At 39.3% G+C, this 19,829-nt stretch overlaps 1 protein-coding gene across 1 annotated transcript in view; it reads left to right on the plus strand.

Annotated features, from left to right (window-relative positions):
* Nucleotides 1-19,829, plus strand: part of LOC114654090 (SCAN domain-containing protein 3-like) — a 412,012-nt gene that overhangs the window by 294,853 nt on the left and 97,330 nt on the right. The window lies entirely within an intron of this gene.

The raw sequence follows: 19,829 nt of genomic DNA on the forward strand, positions 1-19,829 counted from the left end.
ACAAGATATATGTAACATGTGAGTCAAGCTTCATATAGCTTAACTGTTTTTTGCAATTACAGTGTAACATTCATTCTAACATTCTAACATTTAAGCAGGAGGTCTAGTAACAGGACCAGAGCAACAGTGGAAGGCTAACACCAGAAGTGTAATAAAGAAAAAAATCAATATAAACTTAAGAAAAAATATTTTAAAGAGCATGTTTGTAACAGATGAACAATAAATAGTGAGTTTAAAGAAATAATAAAAGTGGCCTTTGAAGTGCTTTTCAGTGCAAAAGCCAGGTCTTTCACTTCAGAATTTTTCAAGGGCTCTACAACAAAACAAGTGCATCCTTCATTGTAATTGCTACTCCCTCTTGCTAACATGAAGATTAGAAAGATATACAACTCCTTCCTCTTTTAACAGAAGACCAGCAGTCCAAGTCCTTTAACTTCAGACCAGCTCTATAATTCATGAGCTTACACCGTAATCTTGCCCAGCTCAACTAGGAAATCCAAAAGCACCACTTAGGACTCCATCCTGTACTCCAACCAATACTGATCATCCACATTGACCACCTGCAATAAGAACCTGTTGACTGTTACTCTGGTTGATCCAATACTGTAATCAACCCCACCAGTAAATGCACCAAATGCTTTTATACAGTCGGGGTGAACCATATGGCATGGCCAGTTGCTCACTCACTTATCAAATGCACACGCTGCTCCATAATGGCCCAAAAATAAATGGCATGAGATTGCACTCATCATCTCACTGAGGCTCCAGCCACCCACTGCATACATGGCACTCATAGACACTGCATGTATCACTTTCAGGCCTAACTTCCCCTGGCCTAACACACCACAGACACCCATTAAAGACAAATAAAAGAAACAATCGTTATGATTAAGGGCACAAAAGAAATATGAGGCCTACAAAATAAGAGCAGTGACTTCACTGGCATGCCTGAATATAGGCCTGAGCCCAACCTCTAAGGGCTGGCTTTGGCCTGTCCTGTCCCCAAAAGATGTGGAAAAGTGTTGTTTTAGCCAGGGTTTTTTCCTGGCTGGCGTTCAAATTCCTTTTTTGGTCTTATCTGTTAATTTTTTATTCTGTTGTTTATGCTAATATTGTTGATCATTTAGCTTCTATGTGTCTATTATTTTCTGTCATGTTACATGTGTTTTTTTGGATGACTTCCTAAGAGGCGAGACCACCTGCCCATTGTCATTAAGGGACTGTCCTCATCCTTTTCAAGACTGAGGATACCCAGAATCCTTTGTAGTACATTGTATGCAGATAGTTCTTGTCATTATTATTATTATTATTATTATTATTATTATTATTAATATTATTATTATTTGTGGTTTGTGGTTTTTCTGGTTTTCCTGACCTCTGCTTTTTTTTCAACCTCTCTACTGGGTTTGTGTTTTTGGGACTTTGTGTGCTCTGGGATTGCTTATTTAAAGCATTCCCTGCTGTACCATTTTTGGAATAAAGATTATATTTGTGTGCTTTCATAAGCCAAAGGTTGACATATCCTTCCACTTGTTGGGGCTTAATGCTAGGTTAATGCACAGGTTTTTAAAATTCACTTTGCTTTAAATGGCCAAAAATACAGTATATTAGAATACCTCTCAAGAGGAAGAAAAACCACAAAAACCATCAGTTTGTCAAACAAGCCCTTAAGAATCTTTATAAAATAGGAATTTATTAGACAGATCAAAATAATTTAAACAAAATGACAAAAATAAGCCGAAAGGGTTTGCCTAAAATGCGAACCTGAAGCAAACAAGTCCTAATCCACAATCCCAATACAAAATCTAAAAACCAAAATTAAATAATTCTATAAACTAGAATATGGTTACTGACAATTGATTACTCACATAAAAACAACAGAGAATCTCTAAAAGATTTATTCCCCAGATGCATATTATATAGACTGAGGGTGGTCCTTCAGTGGTGACTTCAGGGTGGTCCAACCTCTTGGGTTCCCAACCACATAACACTAGGAACACAGGACAGCACATTATACACAGATAATAAACAATATACTGTATTAACAGAGCAACATTTACAAAAAACACATAAATACTTGAAAAGGAAAATAAGCAACAGTAACATGGTCCTTTACACCCTTCAACGCCACCTCAAACAGTTTTGTTACTACTGCAGATTTTTTATAATTTCTGATTCACATTTGATTTGCAATTTCAAAATAAATTCTAGGACATCAAGTTAGGCCTACTGTGTATAATGAAGCACTGAACTTTATCCAGCGGGTTCAATGACAGATGAAATGATGGATGAAATGAAGCCAATTATTGTGGTGATAAGAATATGCTGTGAGGATTCAAACAGACACTCTTTCTTGCTCTCTATACAATGCTCATTATTTGTATATCCAAGACATAGACTAATATTTTTTTTTCTTATTTTATGCAGTTTTCAGATGCCTTTGAAGTGGAAAGAAAAAAAGTATGGAAGAGAAGTGTTTAATGCCTTCTTGTTTAATTTTTAACATTAATGTGTGTTGATCAAAGTAATAATTTAATGGAGAATTACATCAGCTGACATAGTGTCTAACATATGTGAGTTTTGTAAGGACATAAGCACATTGCTGTCAGGGTTGCCAAATGTTTCATTGATTAAGAATTAAATGTAATTGAGGTGACTGACATACTGCCTGTTAACCATTTTCTATAATGTAAAAAAAGCTCCTCCTTTGTGGTGGAGAAATAAAATATATGCAAGGACACAACTCATGAAAAATCTGGGTCCCATGTATATGTGAAGGGTATTTTATTTAAAAGACTAGACAGCCCCAATGTCATATTTCTTAATATGTCCAAGCATCACCCTTGTTGTTTGTTGAAATGCATGTGGACTTTCATTGCCTTTCATACATAGGATGCATGTTAAGCACGTGAAGCGTCTGCCAGCTCAGTAGGGGAGCTATGTAATAAGCAGAGACCATAATACAAAGAACCTGCCTGCCAGAACAAACTGCTCAGCAGTGCTGAACAGTGGAGAATCTTTGGTGTCTGTCAGTTTCTTATTTCTGCAGTTGGCTAAATATGCTGCAATGCTATGAGGAAACCCTGATTTATGCTAGGAATTAAAAACTTTTACATTTTTATCCCTGCCTGTATCATATATTTTCTGAGTGTTTTCTTCTCTCTGGGCGTTTTTGAATACATGTAATCCATTACTTTAATTAGTTCTATGATCTCATGTTGTAATATTGTGGAAAAACCTTTGTTTTTCACATTGACCCTAAATCAGTGTTTCCCAACCTCGGTCCTGTGGCCCCATCTGTGTCTTCAGGTTTTTGCTCCTACCGGTTTCCTAATCAGTGACAACACCTGATAGCACTGATCTAATTTAATTAGCTGGTATTATTCTTCTTTTATTCTACATTCAGAAAAGCACAGCAGCATGATTTTTACATTTACATTTAGAAATATTTCTGCTTTTGCTATAGATTTAAATGCCTAACTCTCTTTTGTCTGTGGTGGGCTGGCACCCTGCCTGGGGTTTGTTTCCTGCCTTGCGCCCTGTGTTGGCTGGGATTGGCTCTGGCAGACCCCTGTGACCCTGTACCTAGGATATAGCGGGTTGGATAATGGATGGATGGACTGTCTTTTGTTGATTTCATTATATTTTGCCTTTTCTCTATGCAGATTTTCCCCTTCATTGAATCTTATTAATGACAATTAAAAATGAGCAGAGCAGAAACGCTGGCAAACAACACTGAATAATCCAAATTTTGCAACTACTTTAGCATTCATCCATCCATCCATTATCCAACCCGCTGAATCCGAACACAGGGTCACGGGGGTCTGCTGGAGCCAATCCCAGCCAACACAGGACACAAGGCAGGAACCAATCCCGGGCAGGGTGCCAACCCACTGCAGGACACACACAAACACACCCACACACCAAGCACACACTTGGGCCAATTTAGAATCGCCAATCCACCTAATCTACATGCCTTTGGACTGTGGGAGGAAACTGGAGCGCCCACGCAAACTCCACGCAGGGAGGATCCCCAGGTCTCCCCACTGCAAGGCAGTAGCGCTACCCACTGCGCCACCGTGCCGCCCCTACTTTAGCATCAGACCCACTCATTAGTAAATAATGGATTAATTAAACAATTAGAACATATAGAAAATCAAGATGAAAATATTGTTAAAAAGAAAAATATACATTATTCCCATAATTTATTATTATTATTATTATATAACTGCTTGGTACATTTTAATATCTATTATATAAAAAAATTTTGGGTCCAGACGTGATCATCTCGGAGAGACACTTTGACGTAACGCGAGACTAGACATCACAACCTTAGGAAACAACACCCGTGAGACAGTGACTTTTTCACATCACACCCTACTTACAAACAATTTCTCGGAGACCCTTTAACGTTCCGTGAGACAAGGAAGTACAGGCTTTTAATGATCGACACACAGCACGGCATGCAGATCACGCAGCACAAAGGACAGCTGCTGCACAGGCTTTAAATGATCGACACGCAGTGCGACATGCAGATCACGCAGCACTGCACAAGAGGCAGCTGGCTTAAAGCGCGCACCCTGGGGATGGGGAATAACTCATTCACTACAGCTTTATTACTGGCAAATATCAAGAAATAAAAAATGAATGAAGATGAATGAAATGAAAATAATCTCTTTAAATTGTATATCCGGTTCAGCAAACCCGGGGGTTAGTGAGCGAAGCGAGCAAGGGGCGGAGGCCCCAGTATATCCATCCATTTGACAACCCGCTGAATCCGAACACAGGGTCACGGGGGTCTGCTGGAGCCAATCCCAGCCAACACAGGGCACAAGGCAGGAACCAATCCTGGGCAGGGTGCCAACCCACCACAGGACACACACAAACACACCCACACACCAAGCACACACTAGGGCCAATTTAGAATCGCCAATCCACCTAACCTGCATGTCTTTGGACTGTGGGAGGAAACTGGAGCACCCGGAGGAAACCCACGCAGACACGGGGAGAACATGCAAACTCCGCGCAGGGAGGACCCGGGAAGCGAACCCAGGTCCCCAGGTCTCCTAACTGCGAGGCAGCAGCGCTACACCCCAGTATATATATATATATATATATATATATATATATATATACCAAACTTAGTTTTCAAATTTCTATATTGTTCCCAAAACACAGAACTTGGGAAATAACACATCACTTAATTAGCCCAGGAGTCCAATTAAAAACAGAAGCTGGTTGGAACAAAAACCTGCAGCGACAGAGGGGCCACAGGACCAAGGTTGGGAAACACTGCCCTAAATCTTTGGTTCTTTGCCATGTGGGAGCATATACTCGAAACCAGGGGTCTCCAACTCCAGTCCTAGAGAGCTACTGTGGCTGCAGGTTTTCACTCGAACCCTTTTCTTAATTAATGACCAGATTTTGCTGCTAATTAACTCTTTGCCCTAATGTTAATTGATGCACAACTTAAGACACAGGCCCCTTAATTATTTATTTTTTCCTTAATTAGCAACCAAATAATATTAAGACACAAAATGAACCAACCAACACATAAGCAACAACCTGCATCCATCACACAGTAACTGAAAATAAAGAAAGGTGAAGGCCTCAGTAATGTTGATCTGCTCAGGTCCACAAAACATTTTGACAGCGCTGTTAAAAAAGAAAATCAACAGTTTTGGAAATGTCTGCCATGGCAGAATGAGCGCCACGGAATTAAATAACTGGTTTAATTAGCAATGAGAATTGACTTCAAATTAGGGAACTGAATGAAGTGAAGTTGGTTGGAGTTTGAAGCCCCAACTTAGTTGGTCACCTGTTGGCTCAGTTCACATCAAATGTATGTTTAGGTGCCGTTTAAGGAAAAAAGAATCAATTCAGAGGTCAGAGTCTCAAGAAAAGTCAATCAAAATAAAAGGACATAATTAATTAGCACAAAAACTGGTCACTAATTAAGAAAAGAGTTAGAACGAAAACTTGCAGCCACAGTAGCTCTCCAGGACTGGAGTTGGAGACCCCTGCTCTAAACCTTTTTGGTGTCATGACCCAGTTTTTCCTATATGAGTTTCTTTGAAGTGTGGCCACCAAGGGGTGCACTGGTTCCCCAAACCAAAGACAAACAGATGCAAGGCACAAGTCCCAGTACAACAAAGGCTTTATTTACATGGGAAACTTTTCACAAATGTTTCCCTCTTCTGCAGCACAGTAGACAAAAACAAATATGCACAATGAAACAGCACCAAGACCTTTTCTTCTTTCTTCTTCTCTCTTTCTTTCTCTCTTTCTTTCTGCCTTCACTCCTCCTTGGGCAAGCATCGTCCTCTCCTGGTTTCCAGAGTAGTGGCAGCAGGCTCCTTTTATTCTGCACCCAGGAATACTTCCAGTGGGCTGTTAGCATGGTCCAGAAACACTTCCTCCAGGTGAGGTGGGAGTCCAACAAATTAGGGCTCCGTAGTCCCTGCAGCACCCCTGGCAGCAGCCACGGAACTCAACAAGGCTGTGCCGAACTACAACTCCTATGGAGCCCTAAGGGAATCTGAGGCACCACTGAAACCCTGAGAGGCTGCCATCCAGTGCTCCGTGGAAAATAATGCCCTGAGGGCCCCAACTGTCCTCCACACGTTGAGCTCCGCCCTGCAACACACAAACAAGACAGTGATGGGGAGATTCTGCGCTGACACCGAATCCTAGTGTCTACCTTTATCTTGTTCGGGCAATATCTTTAGCCTTTGTCTGACTGGCGGCATTCATAGCACAGCCATTCCCCTCCTGACACTTGTGACCTGTGGAAATTGAAGAAGGACGGGAACCCCTGTACTGTCTCATGTCCAGCTGAGGTTGGCTTATCTCTTTGCCCTCACGGAGAGAGGCCCTCCACTGCATACGAACACATGGGCTTACACACTTAATTGTTTGGAAACATAGTCTTTCTCTTGTATAACTTCTTCCTTCTCTGGGGCATGGGGAAAGTCTAGGTATCTCTATAGCATAAAAAGAGACCCTGCGCTGTCTGCACCCCTTTAGACCTGAGTGTGACCACCACTACTTTGACTATGGAAAGCGGAGTCCGGATGCCAGCATCAGTAAGCCGCTTAGTCTCATCCAGACTTCGCTCTTTCTTCCCCAGCGACATACTGTACCTCCTGCACATACCTCCTTCCAGAGCCCCTCGTGTGGAGCTACATTCTTCCGGATGGCCATATCACTGCCTGTGTCATCTTCCTTGCCTCAGATGATGGCATGCACCTGGCCCTTCGTTGCCTTTGCTCCCTGCCTGAGCCTACTTTTCCCTATTATGGGTGGGCGGGCGATGCTCCTGTGCTACAACAGTTTCAGCAAGTGCTGCTGCTCTGACTTGTGCGTGTGATTTCGCTGCTGTGTGAGGGTTTGCCAGAAGGAATATTTAAAACAGGCCTCTGCATTGCAGACAGCCAGGAATCCTGCTGATTATGCAACTTGTGGCCACCAGGGGGCGAACCAGCTCCCCAAACCCAACACAAACAGATGGAAGGCACAAGTCCCAGCACAACACAGGCTTTATTTAAGTGGGAAACTCTTCCCAAACGTTTTCCTCCTCTGCATCACAGTACATAAGCTCAAACAAGCACAATGAAATAGCACACAGCAAGGCCTTTTTTTCTTTCTTCTCTCTCTCTCTTTCCACATTCACTGTTGCTCCTACATGCTGGACACTCCTCACAATATACCTGACTTGGCCTATAAAATTCTCCATGCGGCATATCCAGTTCTTTGCTTCTGACTAGACATCAGGATCAAATACTGACATGCTTAATGATTTTCTTTCTTTTTGCCCAGCTTGGTTATAAACAAAATTTGCTCCTTTAATAACTGTGTCATCATCATTTTTTATGCTCTGAATTTTTAAATTTTACAACACAAGCTTTAATGGCTCCTGTCAACAACATCATGGTAAACACTTCTGGTTCCCCCTCCTGATTATGGTTACATTGCTGTATTACTTGAACTGCCTTATGCTAATGTAAACCAACTTGAATCAATTGCTTAAAGTAAATTCTTACTGATTATCATTGTTTTAGAAGAACAAAACAGGGGATTGTTAGAGATGATTTTTACTGTTAAATACGATTGTCACTCTTTGATTATATATTGATTATATTGAACAACTTATATTCTTGTTAACTGTTAGCTTCTAACTCTTAGAAAGCATTTTAATTAAAGTCTCTCAATCTGTGACCCAGTCCCGCTGTTACTTCTCTGCAAAGTTAAGTATTGATAAGAGAACCAGTATAATGTAGTGTAGCAGAATTATGACTCCAAGGAACTGTTTATCAGTAACTTGTACTGACATGAGAAATGAAGCTAATTAAAAGGGCAAGTTCAGTTATACAGCAGGATGCATTCTGAAGCATCATTGTGAACAATGCTGCACATCCTCTTCATGACACACTAAAAATGAGAACTTTTAGCCAACAAATTATTCAGCACAAGTGTTTCAATAAACGGCACTGTGGGTCCTCTATACCAATAGCAATATACCTGCATCATGCCTCACTGTGACTGTGACTGCCAAGTCAGAACTGTTCTTTCTTTTTAATTTTCTTGCTTTATAGTCATTCTCATGTGCGTTTGTGATAAGTGATGGGTGGTGTCAGGTAAATTTTAAATAAATAATTATGCTCCAAGAAGGTGCAGGCAGCAATTGGGTGTGGGTGTGCATGAGTGCATTTGGTTCCATGGTTAATGCATGTGTTTAAGCGGGCAGATAAGTCAGGCACCTCAATGATGCCTTAGAGGGCGCAGCTTATTGCACCCGTGTCCAGATAGACAGCAGTGTATTAAAGAAGCCTGCACGAGCAAAGGGAGAGAGACAGAAAGAGCCAGCCAGCCAGTGGGTGTGAGAGGCACTGCAGTCGTAGGCCCCATGATGGAGCGAAGGATTGGCTCTCTAGGGGTGGATCATCCTCACTGCTTGTCGGGAGGAGTGGGTGCGATCGAGGTTGACTCCTTTCCAGGATTCCAAGGCACACCAGAGAGCGAGAAGAATGACGAGGGGACAACTAACCCTGAGTGGTATGGTTGACTTTACTCAAGGCAGCCAAGATGGGGGTTCGGTTGGAGAGGACCATGGCTGCTGGAGTCTCAGCTGGATGAGCAAGTAATGGGGGAGCTGGGGATACAAAGGGGGAGTTGTGTTAGGCTTGTCTAAGAGTGGGAGGAATGTTGACCCAATGACTGTGTTTTTTCATTTTTATTCTCATTTTAAGTCTTGCTTTTAAATTCTCAGACTGTCACTGTTTTAACGTATTATTTTATTTATTTATTGGAGATTTTACACTGTGCTTTGGATATGTTGATTTGTTTTAATAAAAGCAATATCCACTTTTTCACACCTACTCCTTGCTTTGTGAGTGTCCTTATTTTCTTGGCTCATCCATTGGTTACGTTACAGGCGGTGGTGGGTTCAAGATGCTCCAGGGAGGGAGCAGTAGCATGAAGGAGATGCGCCGGTACAGTGTTCAGACCAAAGTGTGTGTCTGTCTTTATTTATTTATTTACTTTACTTATCTACCTATTTATGAATTTATTCATTTAAAGAGCTTCTGTAAAAAGCCAAATTTCCTCCCAGGGACAAATAAAGTTCTGTCTTTTTTCTATTTCTTGAATTCAAGCTAATAATTCTTGATTTCTATTCCCTTAATTTTGCATGAAAAGAAAACACAAATGTACAGTTTTCCCTCTGTCAATAAAATACTGTGAAAGAACTGCACCCACCAATGCTAGACACCTTTACCTCCAGCTGAAGTTGTAATGTACATAGAGGGTGTCACAAGTCAGGTGCAGAAGTAATTTGTTGAAAGGGACATTTCATCAAAACATGGTCATTTTTGCATTTGTTACTTGCCACCACATTTTGTAGTGATGGCCAAGAAATTTCCTGGAGTGTGGAGGTCATAAAAAAATCAGATTAAATGGGCTAAAACTTTGACTTAGCTTGAACCGCAGCAAACAATATCAAGGTGTTGATAAAAATGTAAGAATAATTGTGTTGTATAATTCAGATGTCAGGTATCCAGCATATTCCACTATACACATGTTTTTTGGCTAAAATATTGTTACGTAAACTCCATCTAGAAAATGGCATCAAATGGGTTATTTTAACAGCTAGCTGTGCCACCCATCAATATTGGGTTGACATCTAAAAATAAACATAGACTCAGTTTTAACTATCTAATAGAATGTATTTTGTAGTATGTTGTAATAAAATGCATTGCATTTGTTATTTCAACATAGAATGTATCACAGACCTTTGTAGTAATAAAATGCAATACTACAAATGTTTGATGCACAATCTGAATGAATGGCAAATGCAATGCATATTTTCTCCATTATATGCCATTTGGCATGAAATTCGTAACAGCAGTGTTAATGTTTGTGATGCGCCTTCTACTGGAATGAAAAAATGCAACGCTTTTTATTACTAAAAATATTTGTGATGCGTCATATGTTGGAATTACAGCGACATAGAAACTAAGCAGACACACAGTCAGACACACAGACTCTTATCCTTTAATTAAGATGGTTCCCAGGTGCAGATGTGTGACAATCTCCATAAAGCCAACACACATGATCACTTTGTGTTAAATTAACTTAAGGTAGATGTGTAAAGAAAAGAACCCTGTGAGTTCATTTAAAGAGTTTATGCTCTGATGAGTAGGGTGACCAGATTTACAGATAAAAGTTATTTTAGGTGGTTGAGTGGCTTACAAAGATTATTACATATAGTGTATTTATATTTTTTTCTCATATCTATCTATCTATCTATCTATCTATCTATCTATCTATCTATCTATCTATCTATCTATCTATCTATCTATCTATCTATCTATCTATCTATCTATCTATCTATCTATCTATCTATCTATCTATTGTCACACACGAGCGCTTAGGAGACTGTCAACAAGCCCAGAGGTGAGCGAAGTTATAACAGATGAAGGGTTGTTTGATGGTATTGATGCCTCTCTCTCTAAATTTCCAGAACCAAAGAAGACAAATAATCACTTACCAACAACAGTTCACATTCCAGAAAATAGCTGTCCATCCACTACTTCATCTTCCCCGTCACTTCCGGTTCCCCATTGATGACATCACTTCCGGCTCCCAAAGATGACAACACATCTGGTCCTCCATTGATGAAGTCACTTCCAGCTTCCGATGATGATGCCACTTCCGGTCCTCCGCTGATGACGTCACTTCCTTTTTGATCATTTCCAGCAGCCATTTTCTTGTATAAAAGCGACCCTCAATCCTCTGTATTTTGTCAACTGTTTGATTTTTTTCTACATTTTGACCATTCTGCTAGCGACCACAGCAATATACGGGGCCAATCCCCAACTCTTTATAGTTGTTTTTGTGACTTCTTATCACATTATCTATCTATCTATTCTCTGCTATAAAGCCAATATAATCTAGAAAGCACAGCCATATCTTTCACCCCTATTAGCAGTACTCGTTTTAAGAAACTATGTACCAGATTTTAAAATAAAGGATGTACCTTTTTTAGTCAAATAACTCTATGATCTGAACTGAACAGATTGTTTTCATCTTCTAAATGCCTCTCTAATTTAATTTTTGTGTGAAGAGTAGCATATAGGCGGCACGGTGGCGCAGTGGGTAGCGCTGCTGCCTCGCAGTTGGGAGACCTGGGGACCCGGGTTCGCTTCCCGGGCCCTCCCTGCATGGAGTTTGCATGTTCTCCCTGTGTCTGCGTGGGTTTCCTCCGGGCACTCTGGTTTCCTCCCACAGTCCAAAGACATACAGGTTAGGTGGATTGGCGATTCTAAATTGGCCCTAGTGTGTGCTTGGTGTGTGGGTGTGTTTGTGTGTGTCCTGCGGTGGGTTGGCACTCTGCCCAGGATTGGTTCCTGCCTTGTGCCCTGTGTTGGCTGGGATTGGCTCCAGCAGACCCCCGTGACCCTGTGTTCGGATTCAGCGGGTTGGAAAATGGATGGATGGATGGAGTAGCATATAAAAGTTCTTCACAACCTTGATTGGCTTACATATGTGGAATCATTGATCAGCAATCAATGGAGGCTTATATTGCTGTTTGCTATTGACTTCATATAAACTTCAAAACTGACTCCTGTGGTTATCTCCTAATGCTGCATATCTTTGAATTTCTGTATTTGATGTCAAAGGACATTTTGTGACGTGTATTTAATATATTTTCATTCACATTTATAACTGATTTCTAATATACACTCAGTGCCCACTGCCTGCTTTATTAAAGATTTCTATCTAGTAATAGGAAGGTGAACCTCCTTTTGCCTTCAAAACAGAATGAATTTTTCAAAACAGCTTGAGATAATACATGCGTTGTGACAAGTCACATTATGCTGTTGGAAGTAGTCATTTAAAAAAGGTAAATGGTGTTAAGAAATGGATTTATATGCCAAGCGACAAGCTCAGGGATTCTACGGCACTCAAATGACTCTCAACTGATATTAAATGTGTGCCAAATAAATATTCCCCACACCATTACACTACAACAACCTGTGTCATTGATATGGGGATATGGATCAATTGTTTTGTGCTATTTACTGCAATTTAATACAAGTATATAATTAAATAAAGTTGTAACAATGGATTACTAAAAACACAAAGAAAAGAACTGAAGGTAAGTAAAGGGTTAACTATACGTGGCTTAAAGCTTTTGCATGTTAGGGTTGCCATATCTTAGAGGAGTCACCAACGTAAATTATTAAGGTTCAAATGATGTAAATGAGTAATGAGCACCCACTTAAAAAAGTGAAAACAAACTTGTGAAAAAGCCCAAACACCCCTATTGTAAAGCAGTGATAGAATAAAGAAGAATAGAATAAAGGAAGAATCGACAAGTATACGAAGTTACTGGTGGCTGTAGTTGATTGGCTAAAATGAAAGAAATTCCACATATTAAGAGTCAGATGCCATGATATATTAGATAAGGTAATGGTAATGGAAAAGTATAGAAGGGAATGAATTGCATTATTGATTGCTCATTCCACACACTCCATTCACATGGGACATTTGTGCAAATCTTTGTGCAAATAAAGAATAGTTCTGCATTCTCATCTGAGTCTGTGACTGACTTTTTTGAAAGCAGAGGAAAGTTTTTTCCACAACAGTGATTGTGTGGCCACTGCAGCCTCATCTTTTTGTTCTTCACTGAAAGGAGTGGTCTACTATAATCCGTTTACCTCTAGGTCTGGGACATTAAACATTCAGACCAGAGAACATGCCCACCACAGATGTATAGAGCTTTCTAATATCTGTGACATGTCCATTGGCTGTGATGGCTGTGGCCAGTCTGCTGTCTACACACAGAAATGCTGCTCAATGAACATTTGTTTGTTTCAAACCAGTCTCTGCAATCTCAGGAAGCGTTAGTGTATCCAAATCCCAGGTGGTCAGCTGCTTCAGCGATGCTGGAATCAATGTCTCTAGCACTCACATTCATAAGATGTTAACATTCCAAGTTCAAAAGAATTATTTTGCGATATTCATTTTCATTATTCCTGGAAGCCATCAAATTTAGAGAGACGTTTCTTCCTTCATCAAATTTATCAAATTGATTTATTCTTTGTAGTCATTTTTTATATGTTTCTTACCTCACATACTTTGTACTGGTGGACAAAAAAACTTTTCGGGGAAAAGTTACATATCGAAGATTCAAGCTCAATGGAACCCTGCTGTAACCAGTTTTGGACAACAGCAAAAGATGTGAAAATCTTCCATGGAAAGAGGAAAAAAAATCATGTAACTCATATTGTATAATCCACATGTGTTTTATACTTCTTATGGTCAAAACATGCAAAATGTGTGTATTTTTTGTGAAAATTATTATTAACAGTAACTTGAAAACTCTGAATATCAACAGGAAAAAACATATGGTAAATACATGCAAAATGAGTGGAAAAAGACATAATGCCCACAATACTGCTTGTTTGAATTGAAGATCCGCCTCTCTCCTTCATTGGTCAAAAACTCTGTCTTCAATTCAATTTTGGGCATTATGCCTTTTTTCCAGAACTGTTAATATTTTAGAAAAAAATACATGCATTTTGCATGTATTTATCATAGAAACAGGTAAAAGACACGTGAATTATGCATCATGAGTTAGATAAGAGTTTTTTTCTTTTTTTATTTTTGGATGTTTTCCACATTGTTTAACCTGGGGCCTCATGTATAAATGGTGCTTACGCACAATAATGTTGCATACTCCCATTTCCACGCTCAAATCGCGATGTATAAAACCCAAACTTGTATAAAGCCACTAATATTTACATGGCAGCTAAATGCTTGGCGTATGCAAGTTCTCCGCTCAGTTTTGCAAACTGGCGGCACTCAGCGTCAAAGCAGTGCTTTTGTTCCAGTGTGGTTTCCCTTTCTTTTTTAGATCCACATCCCTGATGCAGCTTTATCAAATACACTGAAATTAACCGCATATTGTTTATTAGTTTAAGACATCTGAATGTAATTAACCTGTAACAATATAATGGTCCACAGAATTGCCAAACTATTCCAAATACCATAGCTGCTTTAGCGTTGTTCCTCTCACTACACCTTCTTCTCCTTCTTTCAGCTGCTCCCATTAGGAGTTGCCACAGCAGATCATCTTTTTCCATATTACTCTCACTGCACCACTCGGACTATTTATATCACTGTATTTGAGTGTGGAATCACAGCTCTACAGCAGCTGATCGGAAAGAGAATTATCGGTATATAGCATCAAGCACACGCTGCCTCAGCTATGCTGCCTATTTGAACTGCTCTCATACGGCAAACGCTTCAGAGCCTTTCCTGTAGGGACATCGAGGTTCAAAAACAGTTTCATCCCAAGAACTATAAACACAATCAATCAGTCCATCAAGTGCTCCTTGTAGAACTGTTTGTACTTATAAGTACAATTACCTCACTGTAAACATGCAATACAGTTATAATATTGCACAACCTGAGCCACTTTATAAAGCGCATATTTACATATGATGACGATATCATTTTTAAGATGAAATGCAGCAAAATATGTTTATTACATTATACAGATAAAATGTTAACATTATTTAAATAATCTATATTAAACATGTGTTAATAATTAAACATGTGAGGACACGGTGTTGCAGCGCTAGCAAGGAGCTGGCGCCCTGTTCACAGATTGTTCCTGCCACGCGCTGTATTCTTGCTGGGACTGGCGCAACACTGGATGGATAGATGGATAGAATAATTAAACATGCACTATGAAGATCTTTCAATATTCCTTAAAAGTTTTGAAGAATCGGCATTCTAAGCTTACAGATGGCTTAACATCTATTACAAAGCTGATTGTATTGCGATTTGTTACTTGGAGAAAGAAAAGGAAGGACAAGAATTGCAGGTTAGTACGTTTAAAAGAGACAGTACTGTTACAACAAATTATTTCATCGAAAGTCGCACACGGTGCAGCAAGCATTTTGCAGGAGGCAGGAACAATCTCTGGATGGGGCACTAGTTCGTCACTATCACTGTGCCACCATGTTCGCATGTTTAATAACATGCTGTAATTCCTATCATCATGAAAATGATAACAAGTATACATCTCAGTATTTAATTTATTCAGAGAGCTCTAATATCACAAATGTAATGGATTCTGTGTCCTGACGGAGGAAGAGAAAGCCCGTTTAAGAGACACATAGTGATTCACACACATAGAGCACAAAGAAGAACACATACAAAACAAAGCATTTAACGTGCTACTTTAGTTACGATGGTATTTAAGAAACTAGTAAATTAAACTATTTAAAGATGAAGTTTATGATGTTCTACTTTAATGACAAAATAAACTACGTGATTAAAGTGGAAATTTCGAGATTAAAATTCCGTGCTTTTTTCCCACTATGTGTCTATTTTTTTTTTTTCTTTTCTCTGTACCCTAATAAGCTTCCGTATGACACTCAGATGGTGGGCAACGACTCGCCTTTTCACTGCGACTTTGATATCTGACAACTTCTTTTTTATTTAGGGCACTGTGTGACTTTGTGAACTTGAACTTTCAAGTTTCTCCGACACTCTATGTCACTCGATCAATTTATACCACTGTTTAAACCAACAAATAGTACTTTTTTCCCTTGCCTCCACTTGGTATTCGCTGAAATTCTTCTCTTTTCCCCGTGCTTTTGCCATTGTCTTTTCACAAGCTTAAGGGCTATTTATATTGATTTGCATATTCAAAGAGGCGTAATTCTGGGAGGGGTTTGGGAGTGGCAGCAGGCATGTGCACGTGCGTTACTTTTCACGTTGACTGGGATTTATGAAGCGGAAAAACTTTGGGTGGAGTAAAGAGGAGACTTGTGTTACATCACAAATCACATAGTAAGTGTGGGTGAATGTTAGGACATGAGGCTTAGGCTTATGAAAAATCTATTATTATCCCCAAAGGAACATTATAAGAAACAGTGCTATTAAACTAGTTTAGTAAAATAAATCAGCAAAGTATAATCTAATTAAACACCTTGGATTCCCAGAATATCACACTCTAAAAGTAGCCTTTATTTTGTGCATGAAAAGAAATGCAGTGCATAAATTATAATAATAAAAATAAAACATTGTTTACTGTAGGGGTAATCTGATTTTATTATATAAAAGAATTAGTCAGGAATGTTAAAAAGTGTTAATGTGTTTTGGTCATCTTTTTTTTTCCTTTATTCCACGTTGTTAAAATAATTTTTTGGACAAAATGTTCATAAAACTGCGACCTTTACCATTTTTATTTTACGTTGTCACACACATGCGCATGGGAGGCAGTTAAAGGGCTTGAATGAAGGTAATTCTGAGCCAGACCGGGATGTGGCAGAGTGCACTGACTCTTTTTCTTGCTTTTCTGCAGACCGTTCACGGGAAATTCCACCTGGCCCTGATGATGTCAGTTCTGATTCTGACCCCTTTGACATCTCTTTCGAGCCCCAGCCTATGGATGAAGATCCTTCCGGTTCCGGCCCCTTTGAGGTCACTTCCTATACTGGCCTTTAAAAACTGCCACCTTTTCCCTATCTCCTCAGTTCTGTTTTGGACTCTGATTTGTGCACATCACTTTATTGAAATTTTGCATCCAGGAAATGGGTGGCTGCCCCAAACCTTGCTATGGCTCTTTGTCGAGTTTATGACAACGTACACTTTTGATCTCCGCAAAAGTGGCTTGTCTAAATGCAAAAAAGACAACAGACCAAAAGTTAAACTAGCAAGAATGAAAGTTATCACTGCAAAAGGGAAGAACATATGGGTTGCCAGACATCCCTTATATACGGGACATGTTCCATATTTGATCATTTTGTCCCCTGTCCTGTACTGACCTTTCAGGGACATCCAAATATCCCGTATTTAGTTCATTTTCAAATTTTGTAATAAAAATATATTTTTACTACTTTTGTACGGCACTTACTTGTAACTTTATAAGTAATTATACTTTCTTTTCTCAGATTGTCTTGATGAAAATAACCCAAATGCAAAGAGGAAACATTTTGTTTGCATGCAAATTATACTTTTGTTTAGTGCGTGGGAGGCAGCTAAAGGGCTTGAGTCAGGGCAGTTCCGAGGCATGCCGGGATGTGGCAGAGTGCACTGACTGTTTTTCTCCCTTTCCTGTAGACCATTCCCGGGAGATTCCACCTGGCTCTCTTGATGTCACTTCATGGGACTGAGCCTATGGAAGGAGACCTTGCCGGCTCTGGCCCCTGTGATGTCACGTCGGGGCACGAACCAATGGCTGAAGACCTTCATGATCCCCTATCATCTCACTTCCTGTCTTCCCTTTTAAAAGCCTGCACCTTTTCCCTATTCCCTCAGTTCTGTTTTGGACTCGGTTATGTGCACATCAGTGCCGTATTCATTTAAACGACTTTTGCAGCCAGGAAACCAATTATACGAGTGGCTGCCCGAAACCTTTCTATGACTCTGTGTCAAGTTTGTGACACTTTTTAATGTTTGCAGCTTGTTCAGTTGCTATGGTTGGCTGAGGACAGCGACACTGTTATCGTTTTGCTCTCCAGCCCCGCTGCTGTGCACTTCTGTATCTGCATTGCAACATACAGTGTCAACAAGGTGTGTTGTTACAACTTGCCACAGCCCACTTTTTTTTCTAACTGCCTGTATTAAATAATAATAATAATAATATTTCTCTGTTGTCTGTATTAAATAAATATTTTCAAATGATTTCACTTTTACAAATTTTTTTTTAACTTGTATTAAATCGTTTTCAAATGATTTTACTTTTGTTTTCCTCATAACCCATTAAATACTTGCTTTATGTTTTTAACTTATGTCTCTACTTTTATATGATATATTCGTCTGAGTGTGTAGGGGGTATGTATTGATTTATATATATAGTAATATAGAGAGAGATTTTAAGAGTATCCCGTATTTCTAATTTTCTGATCTGGCAACCCTAGAAGAACAGCAAGATGAAAGGTCACAACTTTAAATGGTAAATTGGTCATTTTCAGAATTTTCCACCTGATTAAAAGCCTAACCCTCAAACCATTTTCACTCACATTTAAATTTTGTGTACTGAGCTTCGCCTTTTTAGCACACACAAAGTCTGGTCTGATCGAGAAACCACTGCCTCCTATCATCAATTCTTCACATGCCATTTTATTTTTAAACTTTAAAGTGCCTTGAAAACAAAGCAAGGTAGTCTAAAAAGTCACTGCCAAAAAGCTAATCACTCTTAGATATACAGATAACAATATAAATGATGTCGCCACAAGGAAAAAAGCCTGCGCATGTGGCTTAGGGTGTGCAGTAGATTTGCCAGACTATCGAAGACAAACACGCTCAACGCCATCTTCAAATCTTCATCACTTAAAGTACTGGTATGGTCAGCCTTTATATTTCACTAATACTAGACAAACAGATGAAGACTGCTAATACTCTTCAATATCTTTACAAAAAAGGGTGGTCATTCAATGTAAATAAACTCTGCTTATGTTAATAAGGCTTATTTTGTCAGCATAAAATCCCAGAACTACTCAGAAATTCTGGGAAACTTCCCAAAAAATATAGCATCATATGCAGTTCTTCTTTTATATATGCATGTAAATATACTGTAAATAAACTAAGTTCATATGACAGCCAAACAAATTATGTCATTTGTACTATAAATAAATAGCCTATGTAAACCCTACAAACATGCTCGTTTTCAGTTGATCTTTACGAAAAATCACTTTTTAAACCTTGACAACACACATTAATTTTGAGTAAATTTAACCTAAGATAACAGGGTAACAGGAATAAACATTAAAAATTATTATTGCAAATGGTGCTTTTAAAGCAATGGAATCAATTCATTTTGTTTGTATGCAAATTATACTTTTTAATGTGACATTCAAGAAATTTGAATAAGCTGCACTAGAAATGGATAGTGTTAAATGCTGCTCATTTTGAGTGAAGTCATCTTTTATTTATTTATTTTTATTCTAATTTAGTTTTTTAAGGTAGATTTTATTCACGGTTACCATTCTTCGGATTTACCACTACGTACGACTTACTAAACAAAAACATTTATTTCGGGTCGTTTTGTCCTACAGGACTGCCCTGTGAACTCAATCGCTAAAGATATTCGCACTTAATACGCTGATCGCAAAAGCTGAGTTTCGACCCCCTGTGAGTACGTGGCACTTGAGGTAGACCCGATCACGATTACAGTGGTTTATGACGATGATGCACGTTTGCACAGAATGTGAAAATGTGACTGTACTGGTCATGGCATGGACACTTGCGTTTCTGATGCTACGCACTAAGTTTCGTTTTCTTGACTCATCGGTCATTTAGTTAAGTTG

The sequence above is a fragment of the Erpetoichthys calabaricus genome, chromosome 7 (assembly GCF_900747795.2).
Source record: "Erpetoichthys calabaricus chromosome 7, fErpCal1.3, whole genome shotgun sequence".
Classification (NCBI taxonomy): domain Eukaryota; kingdom Metazoa; phylum Chordata; class Cladistia; order Polypteriformes; family Polypteridae; genus Erpetoichthys; species Erpetoichthys calabaricus.